This window comes from Adiantum capillus-veneris, chromosome 9, assembly GCF_014529385.1.
Source record: "Adiantum capillus-veneris isolate H3 chromosome 9, ASM1452938v2, whole genome shotgun sequence".
Lineage (NCBI taxonomy): Eukaryota > Viridiplantae > Streptophyta > Polypodiopsida > Polypodiales > Pteridaceae > Adiantum > Adiantum capillus-veneris.
In genome coordinates, this window is record NC_140939.1 from 32,895,191 (window position 1) to 32,908,456 (window position 13,266).

The window sequence follows — 13,266 nt, forward strand, 5'->3', positions numbered from 1 at the left end:
CGGTTACCTGAAGCTCCGTTGGTCCTCAAAAAGGTCGATTTTTATCTCCGCGTGAGGCTAAAATACGTAATCTTAAAGGGGGAGTGAGACCTGAGCCTGAGCGTGGGCTTGGGCTTGGGTCTGGGGAATATTCTCGATCCCGGTCCTATCTTTAAAAAAGAATTATTTTTATTTTTTTATAAGGTCGATGTGGCCGCGCTGTGCGCGCAAGCACACACACACACCTAATCTACCTACTTACAACTAATACAGCTATTGTTACACACTAAGACACTACTATAGTAACTCGTTAGCTAACAGAACTACTTACTGTACTTTACACAGAACTAACGTTATGGATCTACTACCTTAATCCTAACACCTTATCACAGGGAAAACACCTTATGAATAGAAAAACACACTACCTTTCAATACCTTATCACAGGGAAAACACCTTATGAACAGAAAAACACACTACCTTTCAATACCTTATTAACAAAACAATACACAGCAACAAAACAAACTCCTTCTCAACACACACCTTCGTTCTCTACCTTTCCTACATTTCAAAATGCACCACAAAGTAGCATAGAGTGCTACTCAAGCTTAATGCAAGGCATTTCCCCGGCAACGGTGCCAAAAATGTGTGTGTCTGTTGCACGTGTCAATGCAAGGGACTTACCGATACACTGTGTGCGAGCCACAAATGGCTGCAAGCACACAACCAGACTAATCTAGCAAGCTCAAGAGAGCAAGGGTGTGTCACTCACCGCCCTATGCTCGCCTTCGTGGAGGATTCCTAGCCGCGAAGAAGGAGCCGTCGTGCTGTCGTCGCAATGCTCGATCGCATACACACTCTCTCTCTCTCTCTCTCTCTCTCTCTCTCTCTCTCTCTCTCTCTCTCTCTCTCTCTCGCATACACACACACACACACACACAAGGAGATGAAGAAGAAGAAGATGGAGATGGAGCAAGAGCACTCTTCAATGCACAAATGAGAGAATGAGTGAATTTTAGGTTTAGGTGACTTTTATATGAGCTCGCCCCATTCACACTTGGGCGCCCATGCTTAGCCAACTAACCCTTGAATGTTCCAGTTAGAGTGTGCCTCTTATCGGCGATCACTTTTACCCTTTTCCTATTGGACCAACAAGCCTGGTACGTGACTCTACCAAATAAATAATACGACGTCTATCGTAGGTGATAGGAATGTGCGTGAGGGTTACCATTCAATAACTTGTTGGTGCAATGAAGATGGAAGCTTCAAGCACCAAGCTTACACTTGAAAACACAACATCAATTCCCTCACGGTCTCAGACCCAAGATCTCACACACCTTTGAAGATGGTGAGAGCTAGCGGGGTATGAGAGTACATCGAGAGGAAGAAGAAGTATTCTTATTAGAAAGAAGTATGTCTCCTCACATAATCACTCTTAATAGATTATCATAGCTTAGTAATTAGCATGGTAGAGGAGATGAGCACGCATTGGATCTTGGCTCTTGGTTGGTTTTGCATCACAAAGCAAAGAGTTGTTGGTGTAGGCCTCCCTTCTCACAAGCTTGGAGTAGATGATGAGCTTTCCATTAAAGCTTGAGAAGGAGATGGAGTGCGCAAGCGAGAGCGCGTGTGAGTGTGTGCAGCAATGGAGAAGAGAGGAGACCTTGTGTTTGCAGGGGCTAAAACTCAATCGTTGCATGTGAGCCCCTTTATCCTATTATGTACATAATGAATAAGTATAATGGGCGGGCACCTGGCCTAATCGGCCACATGGGGCTTTACCTCAACAACCTCCCGAGTCCCACGTAAAGGCCAATGTGGTCGTGAGAGAGAAAAGAAAACCGTACAAAACTTGTACAAGGCCATCACAAGTATGACCTCAGCCAACGCCCACTGACTCACTGAATCTGTGTGCATCCAGCTCTAATCGTAGAGAAAGTATAGAGAGATCGACACCATACTCCTCACCAAAGCCGCAAACATCCTGCAAGTATCTCACCATACGCTGCAAAGTGCCCCTATGCTTGAGGCAACGTCAATCCTTGCACGACTAATTGCTCCCACTGTAAATGCACCTACTGCAAATGCAATCTTGGGTCTTGAGATCAGTATCTCGTCCATGGGACTCCCAAATGTTGATGCAATCCTAGCAATATCTGCCAATCTGGCCATCTCAATCAAATCTGGCTCAAAACTCAACTCATGGAAATCACCCTGACACCTGAACTCTGATCCCTGGAATCCATCCTCGTGTCCATCGCATGTGTAGATGGCGGAGGCAGTTTCACTAGGTGGGAACCAGCTCCTGAAAGCCGAGCAGCGGACCAGTCAGTAATTACCATGACGATTACCACACTAACTCCAAGAGGCTATAAATAGGACCCATTACATTGTAATTGGGTGGGTTGTACTTTTGGGATGCTTTATCTTTTGACTTCCTACTCTTAGTTGTGTACTTGAGCCAGATATACTTTGTATCCATTCCTTCTGAATTTGAATCTGAATCTGAACTGAATCTGAACACTAATTCCAGTCGTTCAGTTGTCTCTCTCTCAGCAAATGTATTCCAGTTCATGTAACTGTTCTAGTTCAGTTTCTATCTTTTCCTCCAGTTCTACTGACTGAACTAATGAATCACCAGTAACTGTAAACTCTAACACTGGAATAAGCTATCTAAAGAGATCAGCTCCAATTCCATTTTGGCGATCACGGTGGCTAGAGCTGTTGCTCGTTGACCAGCAAACTCCTCTCCCAGTTTGAGTTTTCAGCTGCAGTAATGGCACCCAAACCCAGTCGTGGCCGAAAACGATCCTACCGCGTTGACCCTATCCCTGAGGAGTCAGAAAGAGATTTTGATCCCAAGGATGAACAAGTAACTGACGCTGAGGCTCAGGAGGAGCATAGTCATGCTAATGAGGCACAAAACTCTCAGCATTCTAGTCAGTCCAGAAGACGAAGGGCTGAAAGGGAAGCACGCAAGGCCAAGAGTTCTCGGACCACACAGGGAGACAAAGGATCCAAAGGCAGTAAAGGAAGTCATCATAGTTCCAGTAGAAAAGCCAGGGAGGAAACAACAATTCAGACGGAGGTAGAACTTAATTGGGATACAGACACAGACCGTTATAAGAAAGCTTCAAAAAGAAGTCAGGATTCCAAGGGGAGAAGAGGAAGAAATGATGTTGATAGACATGATTACACATCTTCATTGAAAATTTCTTTTGCCGTGTTCAAAGGGGGAAAGAAGGATGACCTGGATGTTCATATCCAAGCCTTTGAGCAGTATGCTGAGTTAAAAAATATTTATGAAGATGACTGGGGTGAATACTTTTCGCAAACATTAAAGGAGGCAGCAAGGAAATGGTACTACCATTACCCGGCTTGTCAACTCAAATAATATAATAAACTGCTTAAAGCTTTCCGACTGGAATATTCAGACAACAGAGGGAATGAGGATATACTCTGTGAGCTGGATAAGATAAAGCAGAGAAAATTGACAGTCAGAAGTTATGTTGAGAAAATCAAGGAACTAACTAGACAATTGCAGGAACCACCATCCGAAAAGCGACTGCGAGCATGGTTTTTGAATGGTTTTCGTAGTAAGAAGCTTAGGGAATAGGAGGTGCCGGCATCAACCAAGAAATTCAATGATTTGGTGCAGCGAACCCTTGAAGCTAGAATGACAAGTTAAGAAGGAAAAGAGTCATAAGAAGAAGAGGTCCAGTAGTAGCAGTACTTCTACTGAAGATTCTGAGTCTAGAAGAGCCTCCAGTAGTTCTGGAAGTAGCTCAGATGAAAGGATCAAAAACAAGATTAAGAAGGGATCTTGGTCTAGGAAGATTGAAGAGATGGCCCGGCAAATTGCTGAAATTAGCCAAACTAGACAGCTGGTAAGAAGAATGGAAACCTGGTGTTCAAAGTGTAAATCTAAAGACCATGTTTCAAACAAATGCCCATAGTGTACTTATTGCAAAGCCTATGGCCATCTATGGAACAACTGTGGTATTTGAATTCATCATTTTACGAAGGGAAAAGATTTGCCAGCGGTGGCACTCACCAATGCTGAACCAGTAAGAGTGGAAACTACCATTGCTTCTCAAGAAGAGAAACCAGGTGTTAGTGGTAGTGGTCCAGGGCGCGGTAGATACCAAGCGGGTGCTAGCCGGGGGCCGAGGTTGTGGTGATTTTCAGAATCGAAGCCTGAATTGCTATACATGTGGTAAGAATGGGCATTTTGCGGCTCAGTGTCCAGAAACACCTGGGGCTGTGGATACTAAGGCGAAGGTTCCAGAACTAGTTCCTGTACGAGCAGTTACACGAAGTAAAGGGGGCGATTGAGGAAATTCCAAAAAATCAAGCGAAACCAGTCACTCCTGAAAGTAGCAAATGGGCTCAGCAGAGAGAGGTATAGAAGGCCAAGGGTAAAGAAAAGGTGGTTGATGAATGGCAGGAGCAAAGAGAACTAGCGGTGAAAACCACAGAGGATCTAGCCAAGAAGCTGCTAGAGTAGCTAGAGAGTTCTAACGCCCGGGTTATTCATAAGATACCTACCCAGTTTTCTGAGATAGCACAACCAAATCAGTCGAAGCTTGGGATGCCTGAGACTATGTTGGCTGCAGTACAAGGGTTGATGGAAGAGTTAGGAACTGCTAAAGGAGTTGAAAGTACTAAAATAAAGGAATGGTATTGTGAAGATACTACCAGTTCTTCAAGTTCTGACAACAACTCTGATCATGAGAAAGAGGAAATTCATGTCAAAATTTGCGACAAAATTCACAAACTCACTGTGGAGTTAGAGGACATTAGAAGAACTTTACCTGAAGCAGCGAAATTCATCAGACAGCGAATGAAGGTTGAGGTGGAGGCCAGATCAGTCGACTTGACAACTATCAGAGATGATAAAGTGCCGATGATTCAGGTGGACTACAAAGTTTGGAAACAGTGGGAACCACTATCAAGTGTCATACTAGATGGAGGAGCAAGGGTAAACATTCTAGGAGCACATCTTTAGCAAAGGATGGGAATTACTAACCTGAAACCAGCACCTTTCAAAGTCCGAATAGCGGATCACTGAGTGGTGCAGGCAACTGGAATGGTAGAGAATATGCAGATACGAGTGGATGTGTGCCTATGGAGGGTAGAATGCAAGTTATTGCAGAGGCACATAATGGGGAATCTGGTGGACATTTTTCTACTGATATTACTTTCAAGAAGATTTTGCAGGCTGGGTTATGGTGGTAGACTTTAATATCTGATGTCAGAAGCTTTTGCAAAACCTGTGATATATGCCAAAGAATGGGTAGACCCACAGCAGCAGACATGACTCCTTTAACACCAGTCCAACCACTGGGTGTTTTCATGAAATGGGGTCTGGATTTTATGGGGCCATTCAAAAAGATTACTCCCAAAAATAATAGATATATATTAATGGCTACCTGTTATGTGCCTAAGTGGGTTGAGGCTAAGGCTCTTCCCAACAACACAGCAAAATCCATGGCTAGGTTCCTATTTGAGAATATTGATTGTCGATACGGGTGTCCTGTGGAGATTGTATTTGACCAAGGTACACACTTTATAAATGACACTATGGGGATATGCTTTCAGTCAAGCATCGAAAATCAACACCTTATTATCCTAGATGCAATGGGCAAGCGAAAAGCAGTAACAAGACTGTCAAGACTATCCTTACCAAGATTGTGCAGAAAAATCCAGAGCAGTGGGACTTGAAACTTCAAACTGCTCTATGGGCATATAGAACAGCTTATAAGGTAACTACCGAGTTAACACCATTTAGAATGGTGTATGGCATTGAAGCTGTTGTACCAATGGAATTTGTCATACCCAGTCTTATGATGGCCGTCGAGCATGGCTTGGGTTTTAATCACAATCTAAAAAAGAGACTGGAAGATCTAACACAGCTAGATGAGCTAAGACAAAGGGCTATGCTGGAACAAGAAATTGTTCAGCAAAGAAGGAAACACTGGCATGACAGATGAATTAAGGTCAGGGAGTTTCAGAAAGGCGGTCTGGTTCTCTTATATCAATCAAAATTAGGCCTTAAGAAACCAAACTTAAAGATAGCCTGGGCAGGACCATTTGCCAGGGGTATATAATGGAGCTAAATCAAGGTCTATTATTCAGAAGCCAAGGAAGCTTTTCGGGAAAAGGGTATTGATGGTCTGGGAAATGAAGACCAAGAAAATCCAGAATCAACTATTTTAGGCTTTTTCCATGTACAACCAATTCCAGAACCAATCAAAAATCCAGAACAGTACCAGTGTGACCAAACCCTGTCCAGACCAGGACTAGAAAAATATGGGAACTGATATCAGTTCTTAGGGAAACAACGGTCGGAAGAACTATCAATGGTAATCATTTCAAAGACAAGAGAAAGTCTTGTCCAATGCATGTCTGCCACGTCACTTGCGGTGTACAGAACTCTAGGAACGGTAAGTGGTGGAGCTTTTATGGCACGAACGCGTATAACAGTAAGGCGAGTAAGCATTTTTTCTCGCAAGTCTCATTTACGACACCTGCAGATTGTCGTTCATTCACCATCGTCGAGCTCTAAAGTTTCTTCGCTACACCCGCAAACCTCTTCATTCGAGGAGACTGTAGACTGCTGTTTATCCTTGCCAACCACACCAGGATACGGGTTTGACGAATCAAGTAAGTCATCTTCCTCTTCGTATACTGATTCATCGTCTTCACGGTGTATGGGTAGGAAGAAAATGTCAGAGAAGATGCAGGAAACTATAGAAGAAACCCAAGCCCTTATTGTTGTTGCAAAAGCGACTCTTCCGCTTATTCCTCACAGCAAAATATAGAGATATGTGTTTACTGAGCAAGCAGAGGCCTTATTGAGACTGTGGGATTTGCATGTGGTTGTGCAAGCAACAAGGATAGAGTTTGACACAGCAATTATAAGGCAAGTTTTGGATTCCTTCAATGCCGAAGACGGAAGTGCTATGGTCTATGGTCAGTCCCTCCAGAGAATATTGCTTTTGCATTCCGAATGCCAAATGGGCCAAAGCCATCTGTGGCAACTGCAGAGCAAATCAGTGCAGCCTTGAAAGAAGATGATGCTGCCAAAAAGAAAAGAAAAGCCAGTGCGCAAGGAGTGCCAGTAGGCAGGTCTGGACATTCCCGCTGCCTACCGCTGTGTTGATAAACCTGTGAGTCTTAAAAATAATCCTACTTATGTGTCAGAAAAGCTATTTGGTATGCTCTTAGCAAAAAGATTGGACTCTACGGTTTCTATCAATCTCTGTCAGATATTATCACACAATGTGCTTCAGCAGACTGCCAAGTTGAAGTCTCAGAATGTCTTCAAATCTTGGTATGTTTGGCAATTTCTTTATTGGGCATCTGCTCCGGATGCCCATGCCCAGGTAAGATTGGCTTGGAGCCAAAAGCCATTTCCAACGCCTAGCAATGTTGAAGTATCTTCAAATGAAGAGTCCCTAGAAGACCAGTTAGATCTCATTGGACAAAAGAGAAAGGCCACAGAAGAGGAGGCTGGCAGTTCTAAAAGACCAAGCACGACATTGACTAAAAGCATTGCTCTTCTTAAGCAGTTAGAAAGCCAGATCTAAACAGTGTCTACTGAAAAGACTCCGTCCAGTCAGACTGAACAACCTCTCAATCAGACCACTGGTGGAGTCGGCCAGTCAACAGGGAAGATTTCAGCAACCACCAGTATGGGATAGGACCAGTCAGATAGGGCCAGTGCTGAGCAACCAGTATATCAGACTGATAAGGGAAAAGGGACATCACCTTCAAGTCCACTAGAAAAGGTTTCCATTCCTTATAGCGAAGCGGCCCTACTATTAACAAAGAAAGACAGGTTACAGCAGCTGCAGACTCATCCTCTCAAAGGACATCTAATTCTGCAGAAATCTGATTATTCTACACTACCATATATGGCTCCTGTCACGATTTGTGAGCCAACTGCCTATGACCCAGCCACAGTGAAGGACGGCTGTTCTGTACTAATTCAGTCATCATGGAACACTATTGTGAATGCCATAGGACAAATGCTGGATACTTCAGTGTCAGATGATGAATTAACTAAGGCAAAAACTGAACTGAAGGAAACTGAGCATCAGATTGAAAAGATGGAGTAAGAGAGGGCCGCCCAGACCATGCGCCACAGTATCATTGAAGCTCAGTCAGCTAGACCATTCAGCAATTAGAAAATAGGTTATCCAAGGTGGAGTCTGAGGTACGGACCTTGAGGGAAGAAAAGGTAGAAGCTGAAAGGGCTGCAGACAGATTCGAAACTCTGCTGAGAATGAAGCGATTTGATTTCAACTCATTGCTGAATACCCACACTGCTCTGAAAGCCACATCAATAGAAAGATACATCTATAATAATCTGGCTGAGATATTAAATACAGAAGGGAATGCTGTTTTCAATATAGACAATTTGAGGACTCTCATGGAAACAATGCAGAGTGACTTGCAAGAACACAGCAGAACAACCTTGAGGAAGATCATGATAAGGCAGAAGCTGACGAAGAAGAGAAGAGGGAGGAATCAAAAGAGGGGCATGGTGATGATGGGCATGATAATGATGACTCTCCTCCATCTCCACCTTCAGGACCTGGTAATGGTGGAGCAGGGGCTACAGGAGGGAATCAATCCAAGGTAGACCAATCAGACCAGCATGAAGGACAGCAGTCGGGTGACCAACAGGTGGGAGATCAACAAACCAGCAATGTTGGAAATTCACCAGCACACCAGTCACAGCACAGTACAGATGATAAAGGGAAAGGAAAAGCTGTGACTCAGATTCCAACAAGTGATGAGCAACATTCATTACAGCTCATCATTTTGAACAATAGATTACAACATCAACAGGCTCCTAGAACGAGGATGTATATGGAGGATGATGATCTTATCATTGATCTCGAGCGATTTCAACGACTATATGTCGGCACTAGGAAAATGGTTCAACATTGGAAATCAGCTGCTTTCCATGATCAGGAGGTGTGCCAATTGCCTGAGCATCCTAGTACAATACAACTGCTAGAGAGGTGCTTGAATGGATATTAAATGCTGATGATAAAGTAGTTAATCCACATTGGCAGAGGCATTCTCCTGTAGATTGTCATTCCCTTTCCATGGAATTAGAACTCCTGCTGGGGAATAAGCCGACATATAAATGTATGAAAGATGTCAGAAGTCAGTTAAAAGAGGTCTTAGTGCAAATGCAAATTGCTTGGGGAGTTCTGGATCAGAGGGTGAGAGTTATTCTTGAAGACCAGACTACCACCAACAAAGGACCTCAAACTCAAATGACAGTAGGAGAACAGGCAACTGCTCTCCGGAGATTATTTAGCTGGTTAAAGTTACCAGGAAGATGATGCAGCAGGAGAACCAAGCTGTCCTTAATTTTCTAGAGTTTGTACCTAATTCCCCAGTGCTCCTGTATGCTTTATCGGCAAGAGAAGCGGAGCTGCCGAGGTTTTTTCCAGCACTATTCCCTCAACATACAAAACCAGTAGATCGGCTTACATACTTTAAGATTATTGATGATCTTCAGGATTGGAAGTAAAAGATGAGGTGCAGAGGATCAAGCTCTGTATGGGACAATGGAAAATTCAGATTAGAGGCCTCACTAAGATCACAAACCAGCTGCTGCAACTCACTGTTGAGTCCTCTAAAGTTCCTGAAAAGGACATTACGGCTAAACCAAGCCTAGGACCCCAGTACAGAGAGATGGCTCAGATTCTCTTTGAAGCTAAGATCAAAACAAATCAGCCTCTTCCAGAAGGATGGATCCATACAGCTTCACATTGTCACAAATTGGCTAGGACTCGTCTAACAAAAGACAGACACACGCTCTATGATCCTGACACCAAAACTTATCATCCCCTCATGCCTTGTGAAGTCGAAATGACCACAGAGAGGCAGAATCAGCTTGAGCAAGAGGCCATTTACAGACTCATTCAGAAGGACAATGCTGGCACTAGGACTTCTGAGACACCATCAAGACCTAAGGGCAAAAGGAAGCGGGTTCAGTGGAAGGATACTAGGTAGTTCCATCTCGAAATTCGATGGAGGAATTTTCCAGCCGTCTCAAAATCAGACGGTGGATTTTTCCAAGCATTTTCAAAATCAGACGGTGGGCTTTCTCAATCAGGTGTTGGCATCGCGTTGGCTGACACCCTTGGAATTACAATTATAGGGGTGTCAAGCACTCAACAAAGCATGAAATATGGCATAAAGCTATGTTTCAGAAGGATCAGATGGTGGATTTTTTTCAGAAATTTTGGAGTTTTACCAAAATTCAAGAAAGGAGGGAAGGATGTAGATGGCAGAGGAAGTCTCACTGGCGGAGGCAGTTTCACTAGGTGGGAACCAACTCTTGAAAGCCGAGCAACGGTTCAGTCAGTAATTACCATGATGGTTACCACAGTAACTCCAAGAGGCTATAAATAGGACCCATTACATTGTAATCGGGTGGGCTGTACTTTTGGGCTATTTTATCTTTTGACTTCCTACTCTTATTTGTGTGGTTGTAGTCCTGAAGCTGTTCCCGAGCTACATTATCCTCACTTGCACTCTTAATTTGTAATCCCTAATATAGTAGTCGAGTGTACTTCAGCCATATATACTTTGTATCCATTCCTTCTGAATCTGAATCTGAATCTGAACACTAATTTCAGTCATTCAGTTGTCTCTCTCTCAGCAAATGTATTCCAGTCCATGTAACTGTTCTAGTTCAGTTTCTATCTTTTCCTCTAGTTCTATTGATTGAACAAATGAATCACCAGTATCTGTAAACTCTAACACTGGAATAAGCTATCTAAAGAGATCAGGTCCAATTCCAGCATGTCACATGTGCACTAAGAGCATCTATATGTCCTGAACCCTGTGTGGCAAGAGTAATGCCTAGCTTTAACTCACACGCATCAGCCTTTGACCTAAGCATATCCATGAATGATTGAATCACGGCTGATCCTCAGCACCCAAGCCATCCATATATGTGATCATATCCACGAATGACATGCCCTGCTGCACAACTAGCTCAACATGCTCACAAACTGGAGCATCATGCAACCTATCCCCGCAAAGGAGACATGCCTCGTCTCTCTGCATGGCTGCGTACTCACGAAGACTGTGTCATCTTGTACGTGACGTACTCGCATCACATGAATCATGCCAACACTAGCACCTCTCGCTATGACTAGCTGTCCACGATGCAATATGAAACTGTGTTCATCTAGCACTACCTAGCATCCGCTGTCTCGTAACTGACTCAAAGAGATCAAGCTCTACGTCAAACCTGGCACATGGTGTACATCTAGATGCACCACTCGACAACAATAGTCTAACATCTCCTGCACCAACTATGTCATGCTAGCACTGGACCATCAGCTAGACACACATGTCCAAGCATACCACTAGCATATGTGCTAAACCACTCACGACTCGATGTGACATGAAATCTAGTACTCACATCTAGTATCCAATGCGAAGGTAAGTGTCGTCAAAAATTGACATAAGAAAGTCAAGAGTAAACATTGAAGCAAACGTGACATCTTCGTCATGCGTAGCCACATACGTTACATCTACTCCCACATCATCCAAAGTGATAGCATCCCTCTTGTGCTGTCTCCTGTGTTGTCTCATCCATAAAAAACAACGCCTACGTACATGCCCTGTATGACCACAATGCCAACACACACCATCTGTATGTCTGTAAGATCTTCCTTTGACTGTAGGCATCTCTCTAGACTCATTTGAGCCAAAAGCATTGCACAAACTTTGCCATAACTCTCTAGCTATATATGCATCCAAAGCAATGTGATAGACAGACTCACCAAGGTGTAACATGATCGTCAAACTTGCAAGCTCATCCAAGTCCTCTCACTCATCGTCAGTCATAGACTCTGGCCTAGCATCCATGCCCTATAGTGGCAACACTTGGCCCAACTGAGCCAATGCATCATGCATACCTGCTTTCCAATGCTACAAACCTTGACAATGATGTACATGCCAAATCCATGGCGATAACCTGTGACAAGACCAAGCACAAATCGATCAACTGACAATAGCCAAAGCCTGGCTAACTCATACACCAAGTACTAACAAAATACAACATAAGGTGTCTAAGAGAAGTGTCAGCAAATATGGCGATCAATGTAACGAACAAGTGAGCAAAACCGCTCAAATGATGCCAAAAAACACGCTCTAATCCAAGAGCGCTATGTAGTAATTGATGAAACTATCATCAACAATCTCCCTCCTGAAGAGATTACCACGTGTCTTGACCCCGTTGCAAAACTGGTGTTCATTAAGAAAAAAAGGTCATAACCAAGTGATGGGAGACCTTGGGAATGACGTAAGCTGGCGAGCAAACACTCTCACAATGCGATGCCAAAACACTATGGCAAAGCAACCACTGAGTGCGACATGCAATCAAAACATGATCGCAAACCATGTGCATAAACAAATAAACTCACAAGAAAAATTCGACAGAGTTTTGGCAGTATTTGGCTATCTAACCATAATAACCATACATGCCATAAACATGCTCAAAACCATGACCAAATCATGCACAAAATCCACAGTCAAGCATACATGAGTTGCCCCAAAGTCTCAACTCCGTAAACTTGGAAAACAGTCCTGTAATCCGAAACACAAAGTGTATCAATCGCACTCTACAAGCGAGGCATATACTAGCATAAACTTGGATGCAAACCAACCAAAATATGGCACAAATTGATGCTCAAAATAGCTGAAAATTAGTCCACATATGCCATTGCAAGGTGGAGAATATCATCCGCCGAAAAACGCACATCATGTGCATCCACATGGCAATATAAACGAGCATCAAGCATGTACCAAATGTGTACGAAATGAGCATCCAAATCAGCTCTCAATCATGCTAAAAATGCATGCAAAACTCTCTGCAAATCCGCGCACCACACTCTTGAAATCTGCTTAATCACACAAGTCAGTGTACATAACGTGTGATGAATCCACTCTCGAATCCTGAGAGTCCACAAGAATGTATACACTCTCGAATCCTGAGAGTCCACTCTCAACCCACACTCTCTTCACTGAGAGCAAAATATCAATGCACAAAACAAGAGAATGATAAATCTCAATCCGAGCTCTCCGAATATAGCAAATCACCACAATAGGCATACATAATCTTCAACTTTCCGAATACCCTCTGCAGCAGGTCAGCCCATATCTCCCAAACCGTTCAGAATTTGCAGAAACTTTCTTCTAAAAAGTTATAGACCACAAAAAAATGATTAGGAATAGTGGGAATG